General features: G+C 42.8%; 1 protein-coding gene across 1 annotated transcript in view; it reads left to right on the forward strand.

Moving 5' to 3' along the window:
- The window catches only part of bma (SCY1-like protein bma), a 1,798,985-nt gene that overhangs the window by 682,664 nt on the left and 1,102,069 nt on the right, over positions 1-14,252 (forward strand). The gene's annotated exons all lie outside the window — the stretch shown is intronic.

The following is a 14,252-nucleotide window of genomic DNA, read 5'->3' on the forward strand; positions in this document are numbered from 1 at the left end:
CCACTTCGCACCAGAGTGCACGGTCATAGTTTTTTTAGAGACATCTATCAGAGAATGTCCACACTTCTTGATCAATAGAAGACAAAACAAGTTGAACTCCACACAGTACTGACAACTTCGTAATCACAAAATTTACGGTAGTGACATCTTCTGAGCAAACTTATGAGTTGATATGGTTGTTAAAGTTCCAAGTTTCTCCTGTAGAGGAGTACATTAAGGAAGAAAATTCAAATGTGCGGCGTAGAAGTGTACCAACAGGTACAATAATAATAATAATAATAATAATAATAATAATAATAATAATAATAATAATAATAATAATAATAATAATAATAATACCGATTCACTTCATTGACTAGAGAGCGAGATTTTCATTCAAGTGAGTGGAAAGGAAAATGAAAAGTTATCTCAGTTCTGTTTTAATCCGTGACTCTAAGTTTAGAACGGTGAATAACTAATTTCCTAAGTGCGGAAAGACTTGGAGTAATTAACGTCAATTTCTGTCCCTTTCAATTGTGTGCTTCTGTGCCAAGTGAACAAATCTCTGCCAAGCTTTCTATTTTGAGAGGTCAATGTGGTTGAGTGGTAATAATTGGTTAATATCAAAGCTCTTACCCGGAGTCCAATAAAACGGCCGGCAATTTCAGTTGAGGTAGTAAAAGTTCTATTCACATAAAAAGAACATACCGTCAAAAGAAGCAAAAGAATTTTCAGTATCAATGAATTCGTGATGTGTTTTAAATCAGTCCACAATACACTGATTAGCACTTAAAAGGACAATATTCCGAAATCTCAAAAGGAAAAATTTCTATAAGTAAGTCTCCAATTTGATTGTGATTTTGTACAACGAATTCAGTAGGAATGCTTTATTCAGCCATGTCCAAATTAAATGTCCGGTCTTATATTTAGCACCTCTTCTGGGGCGTCAAAGTTTGCTCACGTAAGCAGCGCATAGACAAAAGTGAGCGGGAGGAAGGTGGTAGAGGCGGGCCGGTCGGCCAGGTCATCAGTTACGCCCCCACACTTCCTCTCTTGCACACACTTTACTTCCCTACCTCTATTGAAGTCGTTGTACCTAATTTCAATCATATCGGAGATTTACAGTTGGAAGGGTTCCTTGTCAAATTTTTATTTTCACTAGATTATTTATTTATTTATTTACTTATTTATTTATTTATTTATTTATTTATTTATTTATTTATTTATTTATTTATTTATTTATTTATTTATTTATTTGATTATTTAGTTTGCTAGTGATTTAACGTCACTGGAATTTGGAAGAAAGCGTCCGTGGTCTTATTTCAGGCATTTAATTTTCCTGCTGTGGAAATGAGAAATCATATTCAGCGTTACTGACTGTGGGTTCAAACCCCACATCTCCTGAAGGCAAGCTTACAGCTACGTGACTCAAACCACGCAGCGAACGCGCTCAGTAAATAAACACTAAACTGGGCCTCTGCTATTTTATACCATATCTAGTGGCCTCAAAATAAGGTATTGTGATCGGACGAACTCTGCCAAGTTAGTCAAAATCTAGGACAGTACATTAATGTTGTTGAAAGTGATAATCAGTGGTTTCATAAAGTGAGGTAGATACGTTTGCTATGAACTATTTACAGTATTTTAAAGGGCCTAAACTAAGCGAGTAATAAGTTGGAAAAGGGCTAAAAGTGAAATAAGCCAAAGACAGTTCCACGATAAGTTTTGTAATGAAGACTCTTCGACAACTCCCAGTTTTCTATACTTAATTGAAACGTCTCCTTTCCCGCTCTTCGTCTTGCAGCGTCTTCCGTCAATGAACTGAGAAGTAACAAAGCCAATCGGAGAATACAAGTCGTCAAAACTTCCTTCAGTTAGTAGCAATAGCATGAAGATTACTTACCAAACAAATTAAATCAATACAATTGATATTTATCTACAGATAGCCCCATAAATACTTTACGACTCGCCAGTTGAAATACAATTTTGATTTTTTTAAATCATGATATCATTTACTAACACAATGGAACAATGTGGGGGGGGGGGGTTTCATTTCGAATATTGAAAATTTCAGATAATAACTAAAATACAATGTTTGTATAACGGGCAGTCAAATAAAAACAAAAAAAACCCGCTACAACTTGACCATCGAATGCTTTTATTCAAAAGTAATCACCAAAACCGTCAATACATTTATCCCACTGGGAGACGAGATGATCAATTCCAGGTTTGTAGAGAGAGGTAGGTGCTGACGGATCCACAGTCGGGCTTCATCGTGCGAATGAAACGGACGTCCACGAATTTCTTTCTTCAGGTCGCCAAAAGTGTGAAAATCGAAAGGTGAGCTATCCGATATGTACGAAGGAGTTGCTGAAAGGTAGCCTGCGCCAGTTGATGCTGAACCAACTGCGCGCAAATTTTACCAAAATGGAAGTGGAAGTTCGTGCACGGAGCCATGCCTAATGCTGACCTGAACCCGAATATCTTCCTTCGTGATCCGTCAGTTGTTCGTTATAAGGCCATCACTCCGCCCTTTCACATCAAGTGAAATTACTCGAAGGGCCTGTACTCGGTGCACATCGTCTTGCAGTGTTCGCCGTACATAGCAGACATGCGACGATGAGTTTCGTACTCCAGCACCCAGAAAACCCAGAAAACGAACCACACGTCTATGCTCTTCTTTGTTTGCCTCCATTTCTATGGCTTGACGGACGAACTCGACTAATCCGCGCACCAACATAACCCAACAACTCGTGCACCTATGGCTTGTCATTATGCAGTTCTCCTACCACAGCGATGGTATTATAGATACCTAACAACGGTGTTGCCACATCTCGGGCGGAATGTGTGTTATGGCGGGTGTCGACTTTTCATTTGACTGCCCCTTATAGTTAAGAAAACTTTGTGACGTTTTACATTGAAGTAAATGAAGACAATTTAAACCCAAACTATTGTACATGTTTAGAACAAACCACGTTCCATAGTACATGTACTTCTACTGTACATTCCGCATTTTTAAAAAGTCTTCTACATTCTTCCTTTTTAACATCGTTTTATAGCCGCTACGACAGACCACCGTTTCATTAGCGGAACGTCACAACATAACATCACGAACTGAGTTGATAACAGAGAAGGGAAGGAGGCAATCAAGGTCAGATCCAAGCATTCTGTTACTCACCCCATTTCTCATAACCTACCACAGAAAACCATAGAAATAATGAAAGAATAAAAGCAGAGTTTAGAATAGAGAAGGGAAGTGGGCTCTCAAGGTCAAACCCCACGCATTACCTTACTCACCTCTTTGTCGTGACATAACATGACACAACACAACACAACACAACACAACACAACACAACACAACACAACACAACATAGAAATGTTCCTTCAATTCGCTTTTACCGAAAATATTTATATTAGGTCCTTTCGGTTAAACGGTATATCGGTTAAATGTGTCCCGCATAACAGAGATTCCACTATGCAGTCTTCAAATCCTTTCCATATTATTACAAAGTTATTGTTTCCACTGGTACCCCAAAGAAATGCTGCACCTCAAGGTTTCAATCCACGCCGTCCGTGGCAATAAACAAAGAGACCCCATGGCACAAAAGCCCTGACAGCCTTGGAATACCAAATGACCACTGCTCAACCCGAAGGACTGCAGTTTACGGGGTAAATTTTCTCAGCCATTAATCTTGGCTTTCTCACTCCCAGATAGTTCCTTAATTGTTCTCCCGTACGCCGGGCTGAGTTTCTGAAACGGAAGAGCGCTGGCCCTGTGTCCCCAAATGGGCAGGCTCGATCCTGGCTCAGTTCGGTGCTATTTGAAGGTGCTAAAATACGCCAGGCTCGTGCCGGTAGATTTACTGGCACGTAATAGAACTCCTGTGGAAATAATTCCCGCACCTTGGCATATCCAAAAACCTTGAAAGTAGTTAATGGGACGAAAAACCAATAACATCTATGTAATAAAAGAGTTAACTAAAAACAGTTTTACCGAGCTCGATAGCTGCAGTCGCTTAAGTGCGGCCAGTGTCCAGTATTCGGGAGATAGTAGGTTCGAACCCCACTGTCGGCAGACCTGAAGATGGTTTTCCGTGGTTTCCCATTTTCACACCGGGCAAATGCTGGGGCTGTACCTTAGGCCACGGCCGCTTCCTTCCCACTCCCAGCCCTTCCCGGTCCTATCGTCGCCATAAGACCTATCTGTGTCGGTGCGACGTAAAGCAACTAGCAAAAAAAGAAAACAGGTTTGGCGAATCCGTCTGGCCTTTCTACTGGACTGACTTGCTACATTTTTGTATCATTCTCTCCGGAATTATATGCCGGTGAATCATGAAGCATTGATAGGTATCTAAGTTCAGGTAACTTTGATTAATCATAAAATTAAATCTTTAAATGATCACTCAAATAATGTCAGGCGAAGGCTTACCCTAACCCGCAGTGCATTCTGTACTTAGCAGGTTACTAAATGACTAACACTTTCATTAATATTCTGATATATATGATTTTCATCCTTAGTAATGTAATTGCATGCAGCCTTGTTTGATTACCACCTGTCAAGCCAGAGAGTATACACTTCCCCTGATCATGGGAGAATATTATTCCCTGCAAGGTACTCATTGATTCTCTAACCTTTCCCAGCTTCCAAATACATTGGCGGAAAATATATCCAAACACCAAGAACGGGTTGTGCTAGGTTAACGAACGTTGGTAGACGTGTTTACACATCGGAGAGATGACGTTCAAATTTCCCTCACATCGCATTAGCGTGGCGCTAGTAGTGTCCCCATGACGTTGCACTGTTCTGTGCGAGAGCGTTAGTTACCTGTGATATTAGACGGAGTGACTGTTAGTAGATCAAGCATGGCATTACGACGACGAAGTGGCCAGTATTAACAGCTCACTGTGTTTAAACGTTGCCGTATAATAGGGGTACGTGAAGGTGGATTTTCCTTCCGCGCTATTGAAGAACGACTTGGCAGGAATGTCTCCACTGGGCGTGCGTGCTGGCAGGAGTTGTCACAAGAAGACTGGGCTCCGGACGTCCCAGTGGCACCACCGAGAGGAAGGACCGCAGCAATCCCCGTATGGCTGTGGCGCAAAGGACTGCGTCTGCAGTAGCAATTCCACCGGTAGTTGGCCCCACAGTGACGCAAGGAACTGTTCAAAATCCGGTACTTGAAGGACAGCTCAGGGCCAGACGCCTTGCAGCGTGCATTCCTTTTGCCCCAAACCACCACCGTCTGTGAGTTCAGTAGTGTCAAGTGAGAGCTCATTGGAGGATGGAGTGGAGGTCTGTTTTGTTTTCTGATGATTGCCGGTTCTGCCTTGGTGCCCGCGATAGCCATTTGTTGGTTAGGAGAGACCAGGTGAGCACCTGCATTCCACATGTCTGCGGCGTCAACAGACTGGACCTACACCGAGAGTTGTAGTCTGAGGAGCAATTTCCGACGACAGCGGGAGCACTCTTGTAGTTATCCCACGCACCATGACTGCACATGTGTACGTCCGTCTGGTGATTCGATCTGTTGTGTTGCCATTTATGAACAGGATTACCGGAGGTGTTTCCCAACAGGGTAATGCACGCCCACATGCCGCTGTTGTAAGCCAACGTGTTCTACAGAGGGTCGACATGTTGCCGTGGCCTGCTCGATCCCCCGATCTGTCCCCCATCGAGCACGAAAGGTACATCATTCGACGACAACTCCCCAGCGTCATCAACAGTTGCCATTATCCGTCCCTGTTCGGCTCCATGGCTAAATGGTTAACTTGCTGACCTTTGGTCACAGGGCTACCGGGTTCGATTCCTGGCAGGGTCTAGAATTTTAACCATAATTTTAACCATAATTTCGCTGGCACGGGGGCTGGGTGTATGTGCCGTCTTCATCAATTCATCCTCATCACAACGTGCAGGTCACCTACGGGAGTCAAATCAAAAGACCTGCATCTGGCGAGCCGAACTTGCCCTCGGACACTTCCGGCACTAAAAGCCATACGCCATTTCATTTCATTTTATTTACCGTCCCTGTATTGAACGATCAAGTGCAACAGGCATGGAACTCCACCCCACAAGCGGACACCCGGCAGCTGTACGACACAATGCATCCACGTTTGCATGCCTGCATTCATCAGTCAGGCGATTACACGGGTTATTCATGGACCAGCATGACACATTTACGATGGCTTTTCTCGCGCGAATATTAACCTGTAGTCTTGTAACCAATTAAATATGTTACCTCGACAAAGACATTGCAAAATTTACGTATTCTGCATTACTTATTTCATGGTGTTTGGATATTCTTTCTCCACCAGTGTATATTCGCAGATGGCAGAGCGTTCCTAATAACTTACATGCTGCTAAGAGAAAAAAGGCTAAGTTCAACAGGACCCTTCATGATATACGTCTTAGACATTATCTGGGAACACCTATCGAAGAATAACCTAGCTACAACAGAAAGTGTGAAGGGCATGTGTCTTAATAAAGTACTCTGCCGAGCAAAACACGCTCATTTGAGACTAACCTATTATTCTCCCGTGTGCAGAGTTGACTTCAACCTCCTCCATTATGGATGAACCTTAGTAGGATAGGAACTAAACAGACTCGTTGCGCTTTACTAACTAACTTTGACTGTGAGTTTTGTTCAGGTGACAAGAATGACTTGATTTCTGGTAATCATGAAGTAGCTAACTGGCTAATTAACCTGAACTGTCAACTAATTTTTCTATGGTACTTTAATCATGTTCACTTCCAAAGTTTACTGGGTAAATTTCTCTGCAGTTTGGATCAAGTTCGGTTCGAACCCCACTGTCGGCAGCCCTGAAGATGGCTTTCCGTGGTTTCCCATTTTCAAACCAGGCAAATGCTGGGCAGTACCTTAATTAAGGTCAAGGCCTTCTTGCCACTCCTAGTCATTCCCTAACCCATTGTCGCCATAAGACCTACCTGTGTCGGTGCGACGTAAAGCAAAAGTGTAAACAAAAACAGGAAAGAATGGTCACTTGGTGACTTGGTTGTTCATATTTTGTCATCCTTGTTCTATCATTATGTGCTCTCCACATGAGGTTGAAACAAGTTTTCAGTGACACAAACCAATGACCATATATTGTATTCGTTTCTTCCGTACACATGCCAAATTCTAGTGCCCTAACATATTTTGGCATTGCGAATTGTATAGGCAACATTTGGCTGTATATCATACAAGCCGACCCCTTTCCGCAGCTTCCGATGGCTGCATCGAGAGCTACGGGGACAAGTCCGCAACTCTCCCTCGTGGCTGGACCACTGGAAGATATACCTCTCCAGAAGTTGAGATATTGTTTGCGAATTCTGCGGTGTGGGGACGAAGATCAAGGGACGAAGTACAATGACCCTCACTAAATTTAACGATGGGAATAACCCTCTGCACACATCCTCAGCTGAGAAACAACACATGCGCCAATACTACTTCATGCATAGCCTGTCTATAGACTAGTTTTACTCATCTCCAAGTTCCCGTTCGATATTCAGGAGGTCCAGTGCCCTCCTATTTCCATAGATGACTGAATGACTATGATATCGCTTATAACTTAGTGTCTGCATGATACGAGAGAAAATATCTCAAATATCCCAGCTCTAAATAACACTGAAATAAAGCTAGAGTATAGCATGCATCCAGCCCCAAACGTTATATACACAATAAATGAAAACAAACCAATGCCATTCTGGCTTACATTAAATTACTATCTACATTTAACACAAGGGCCACATATGAATCTGATCACGATATGTCATACTTATAAACAGTTCAACTTATATTTATCTCCACGTCTGCCGTTAACGCTACCCTCGGAACCGTTGCATTGCTGTAATTTATTTCATGACAGCGTTGCTTTCGACGGATCTAGGAGTCTGCTGGTTCGGTCCTACTGGTCCCATAATGTGATGCCTTCAGTCAAGTGCTCCAGATTTGTCCCTGTAACCTGGGAACGGTTGTCAATCTCAATTCTCTTCACCGCTTTGTTCTTGCACGAATACACTGTCGTTACCCTGATAAGGATAAAATAGACAATATTCCCTATCGAAGCATAAGTCCTGCCCAACAATAGTTAATAAATTAAGGGATACTTCTCGGTTCCGATCAAGTACTTTTCAGCGGTCATCCCTCACGAGCCGCACGTTGAATGGTTACACAGCGCGAACTCGTGTAAAAACATTTATTAACGGAGTAAATGTTGCTCGGGTGAGCTTAAACACGTCGTTACTAAGTCTGCTCTATCACTGATACAATAAGCTTTGTTGATCCCGTTGAAAATACGCACTCCTCGAATATCATTTAGCTACAGCGGGCACTGAAGTACTGGAGGAAAGCGTTTCCTTCTTTTATAGACAGTGAAAAGGGACGCACCCTTCAGTAAATCCACGAGATACACTCGGCTCGCTTTGTGTTCGGCCAGTTACCTCTCAGCAGATGTCCGACTCGTTATCTGAACGGTCAGCGTACTGGCCTTCGGTTCAGAGGGTCCCGGGTTCGATTCCCGGCCGGGTCGGGGATTTTAACCTTAATTGGTTCATTGCAATGGCCCGGGGACTGGGTGTATGTGTTGTCTTCATCATCATTTCATCCTCATCACGACGCGCAGGTCGCCTACTGGTGTCGAATAGAAAGACCTGCACCTGGCGAGCCGAACCCGTCCTGGGATATCCCGGCACTAAAAGCCATACGACATTTCATTTCTCAGCAGATATTTCAAACAAGTTGAAGTGAAAAAAAAAACACAGAGAGTTACATCATTATTATGGCTTAATCTACTTCGAAAACATCAAGAGAAATTCTCCTATTCTCGGATATGTGACGTATATCCGGGATCGATTTCAAATGATTCCAGGCCTGGATATTTCGTGCTGGAGGAAACCCTGGCGTTATTTAGTAGTTCCCCGCTTTCAAATTTCTCACTCTGTCTGCTGCATGCTGTTTACCGACTCTCTCTTCCACTCGCATACTCAAGCCATCCTGCCTTGGTCTGTCTGCGGGAACAGCGCCGCACTCTGCTTGCTACGGGTTCGATACGTTTATACACACGGTCACCCAGCGTTCCTTATCGCTAAATTCAAAATGTTCCACAGTGTTAAACCAATTTAACTGGACCGTGAATTGATACGGTTCAATACTTAACAACTATATTTAGGCAATCTTGCAAAATTCATCTGATATAAATGCATATCTGTTCATGAGACGTTAAATATACAGGGTGGTCGGAAACAACGTGAATAACATATATGAGTGTTAGAACGTTGTTCATACTGATAAGTAATTTGTAACCGTTTTCTATCTGTAGCCTTGTAACTTAAATTTTCTCCATCTAGTCACCTCAATCGTATAGTACTGGCCTCTGTACCTTCGGGCCAGAAGCCCAAATAGGGTTTTAATCTTTTGTGCAAATTTCAAGGAGTGCAAATATCCGCCACCGCATCATTTTGATTTTGGGCCAGTAACTTTAACCTGTGTTTCGTTTTCCACAATGGACCGGTAGAATGGGTATTCAATACTCTTGTAAATCTCAATCATTTATGTTAAGTGGTTAGACTGATGAGTGTTGAAGACAGTGAATTCGGTTTGAATTGTAAAATGCAGGTTGTGCCTCGAGAAACCTGGAAATTGTAAATTTTGAGCAAAAATGCTCTGGTTGTTGAAGGTTGCCTGGATAAGGCAGTAAGGGTTTAAGGTTCGGAGTGCAGTCTCCTAGATCATAGAGCACTGACGCTCTTTCTATTTTGTTGAGGTATTAGTATACTTTGTAAACGAAATTGGGAGACCTGTCTTCTTGGATGGAGACATAGTGCTCAAGTAACGTTTGTAAGATTGGGAGCGTTTAGCACGTGTTGTTAATTGGCAATTTGTTGATGCTTCTGATTGCGTACCTGAAATATTGTTCCGTCTCTGAGCGACTTGGTGTGTTAATATTTTGCATTTGAAAGAAAAAGAGAGGAGAAAAGAAATAATATTTTAATTTTAAAGCTTTTAGTTTATCTTTTGATTGTAGTAGATAGACCCATTCATGCCCGCACCTTCTTTCACCTCTGTGACCCACAAAAACACGATAGCACAAACAATCACGAAAGTGTTCACTGCAATTTACTCTAACATTGTGGATCCCTGAATAGCCATTGCCAGCCCACTCGCTGCTACTACGAGCCAAATAACAAGCTCTGAGGTTATCATATGAAACACCTGTTGCCCCCAATCTCATCCACCTCTCTTCGTCTAAACACCACAGTGTGATCCCTCATTCAGGCTCAGATTTTGAAGTCACATACCACTGCAGGCAGTTATGACTTGCAACACACCAGAATCTAGTGACTAAATATTAAGTAAGAATACTAGTTTGGTAACAAAACATCTAGAGAATTATAATGTAACATGTTATTTCAGCCCGTAGTTGTTGTTTGAGTCATCAGACTGGTTTGATGCAGATATCCATGCCATATTCATACTTTCGTCTACCCGTACCCTTATTACTGCCTAGACTTCTCTCTAAAACTAACTGAACAAGTCCTTTGTATCTTAGGATGTGTCCTGTCATTCTTTCTCTCCTTTTTTCAAATTTATCCAAATCGATCACCTTTCACTAACTCCATTCAACTTCATTCGTGATTCGATCTATCCATCTCAACTTTGGCATTCTTCTGTAACACCACATTTCAATAGCTTGGATTCTCTTCGTTTCTGAGCTAGCTGCCGTCCATAAAATGCCATGCTCCATACGAAAGTCTTCAAAAACATCTTTCTAATTCCTATATCAATGTTTAAAGTGACCAAATTCTTTTTCTTAATTAAGAAACGCCTTCTTTCTTTGTTCTGCATTTTATGTCCTCCTCACTTACGCCATCGTTAGTTATTTTACTACCCAAGCACAATATTCATCTACTTCCTTTTAGAGTTACTTTAATAATATAGTATTTCCTGCATCACATGACATCTTTTGACTCCACTCCATTATCATTATTTTGGGCTTATTTATTTTCATCTTGTAATCCTTCCACAAGACTCTGTCCATGCTGTTCAGTAATTTCTCCAGATCTACTCTACTTCAGTCTCAGGTAAAATAACAATATCACCAGCAAATATCAGATTTTTCATCTCCACTCCTCGGATTTTGATTCCCTTTCAAAATTCTTCCTTGATTTGATTTTCCACCTGTTTTATATGAATCCGAGCTCGATAGCTGTAGTCGCTTAAGTGCGGCCAGTATCCAGTATTCGGGAGATAGCTGGTTCGATCCCCACTCTCGGCAGCACTGAAGATGTTTTTCTGTTGTTTCCCATGTTCACACCAGGCAAATGCTGGAGTTGTAAGCTACCTTAATTAAGGCTACGGCCACTTCCTTTCCACTTCTAGCCCCTTCCTGTCTCACATCCACGCCATAAGACATATCTGTGTCGGTACGACGCAAAGCAACTTGTAAAAAAGATCTATACGAACATCGAAAAGGAGGAAGACAAACTGCAGCCTTACCTCACTCCTTTCTGAATTGCTGCTTGTTTTTCAAAGTCCTAGATTCTAATCAATGCAGACTGATGTTTGTACAGATTGTATGCTCCTCTTCGTTATCACTATCTGGCCATGATTTTAGAAACGAAGCATATACGGTAATCACACTGGGTGTCCGCCTCCGTAACGGTTAGTGTTATTAGCTGCCGTCCTCGGCGGCCCGGGTTCGATTGCCGGTACTGCCAGGAATTTAAGATTGGCAGGGGGGCTGGTATGTGGTTGAAATGGTACATGCAGTTCATCTCCAATGGGGGTGTGCCTGAAAAGAGCTGCACCACCTCGGGATGAGGGCACGAGTTTACTTTTTTTTTTTACCAATTTGCGTCGTTCCTTCCCCTCAGACCCCTCTCCAGCTCATTTTCAGGGTCGAGTTATGGGGGCGAGCAGACAGGCGGAGAAGTAAGTACCTTCCCCTCTGCGCGTGTTTGGTTCACGCTAGATTCCCAGTCTTGTATGCATGTGCAACCCCAGTCCCGTTTCTCTACGGATATGAAGTGAGGTGAATAAATGAGGCGAGCTTTCACGGCCAGATGCCCGACCTGACGTCAACCTGACATCAGAGGATTACGGTAAATGAGATAAAGTGAATGGCGTCATATGTTATAGTTGGAAGGGAGCGGATGAAATTCGGTGCCGGCACATAGCCTACTTTTCTCGAACAACACGATGGGGTCTGTTCAAGGCTTTATGTCGCCATCCGACAGACAAATCAGTATCAATAGCGTCATATGCCCTTACTCCATATCGATAGTGCGGAGAGTTTTGAAATTTAATTCTGAATTTTGGCACGCAATTAAGTGATTTTAAAGTTTTACCACCACCTCTCCTGTCCTGTCTGCCAATATTTCGATAGCGACATTTTTTCGATCAACGGGACTCGAACTGGTTAACCAGCGTGTCAAATTATATAGACCTGAAGCCTTAACGATCATGGCCAACAGGCGGGCTAAGTATGATAACTATGTAAACAAATAAATCCGGCTAAGTAAAATATGTTACACAAAACGTTACCTTTTTTAAAAACACGTTTCCTTCCTAGAACATCCGGCTCCATGGATACATGGTCAGCGTTGTCGCCTTCGGTTCAGAGGGCCCGGTTTCGATTCCCATCTGGATCGGAGATATTATTTTTAAATGGTTAATTCCCCTGGATCGCAGACTGGGTATTTTTTCTGTCCCCAACATCCCCGTAACTCACACACCACGCACACCACTATTCTCCATTACAATAACACGCAGTTCCCCATACATAACAGATGTCACCACCCTCGCCGGAGGGTTTGCCTTACAAGGCTAGAAATAGCCACATGAAATTTTCATTCCCAGAATTCATATATGTTTATGATTACACTGTGAAAATGTTTATTCAGATGTTAATAACTACGCCTCAGGTGGAAGAGCAATAGAGTGCCTTGAAATGGAACCTGCAATACTGCGCAGTGAAATTGGAAATGCCATTAAACAGGGGATTGATAATTTCACAGGAGAGGTGATTAAAGAGAGGGGTAGGTTGGTATTGTTTTATTCACTGTATTAGAATATGGAGTAACGGCGAATGGCCAAAGGGCTGGATATGCACGCTATCTGTATTCAGTCCACAGCACAAGAAAGGTTCATTCAGAAACTGCTCTAACTATTGCACTAATAACTTACATTTAAAATCCTTTTTCTTTTCTTTCTTTCTTTCTTTCCTTCTTTCTTTCTTTCTTTCTATTTTCTTTCTTTCTTTCTTAACCTGTTTACCCTCCAGGGTTGTTTTTTTTATTCCTCGCAATCAGTGAGGGATCCCACCTCTACCGCCTCAAGGGCAGTGTCCTGGAGCTTCAGACTTTGGGTCGGCAGATACAAGTGGGGAGGAGGACCAGTACCTCGCCCAAGAATAAGAAGAAGAAGAAGAAGAAGAATCGGCGGCGGCGACGGCTGCTGCTGCTGCTTCTTCTTCTTTTTTTGCTAGGGGCTTTACTTCGCACCGACACAGATAGGTCTTATGGCGACGATGGGATAGGAAAGGCCTAGGAGTTGGATGGAAGCGGCCGTGGCCTTAATTAAGGTACAGCCCCAGCATTTGCCTGGAGTGAAAATGGGAAACTGCGGAAAACCATTTTCAGGGCTGCCGATAGTGGCTTTGGAACCTACTCTCTCCCGGATGCAAGCTCACAGCCGCGCGCCTCTACGCCAAGCGGCTTCACCTGCTATGCTGAATAGGGGCATTTTGGGAGGGATAGGCAAGGAAGAGGGAAAGAAGCGGCCGTAGCGTTAATTTAGGTACCAATCCGGTGGAGGAGAAGTGGTAAACGACGGGAAACTACTTCGAGGATAGCTGAGGTGAGAATCGAACCCTCGTCTCCTCAGTTGACCTCCCGGGACTGAGTGGACCCTGTTCCAGCCCTCATAATACTTTTCAAATTTCGTGGTAGAGCCGGTAATCGAATCCCAGCCTCAGCGCGTGGGAGCTAATCACACAAAACACAACTCCACAAAGGCGAACTAAAATCTTTTCATACACCGAAAGTCAGCGTTTGTCCGCCTCTGTGTTGGTGTGGTTAGCTGCCACACACTCCAATTCTATGTAGATGTTTTTTCAGATGGCAGTGTCCTGTCAACAGTCCTACTACCCGTCTTATATTTTTTCTGCTGAGTTTAAACAGTTCTTTAGTATGCTTTTTGTTTGGTCCTTTTATCAGTTCATTTGCAAGCCTGCATCCTGGAGTATTTTTCCAGTTCTTCATTTGTTCCTTTTGCAC

This window comes from Anabrus simplex, chromosome 5, assembly GCF_040414725.1.
Source record: "Anabrus simplex isolate iqAnaSimp1 chromosome 5, ASM4041472v1, whole genome shotgun sequence".
Taxonomy (NCBI): Eukaryota; Metazoa; Arthropoda; class Insecta; order Orthoptera; family Tettigoniidae; genus Anabrus; species Anabrus simplex.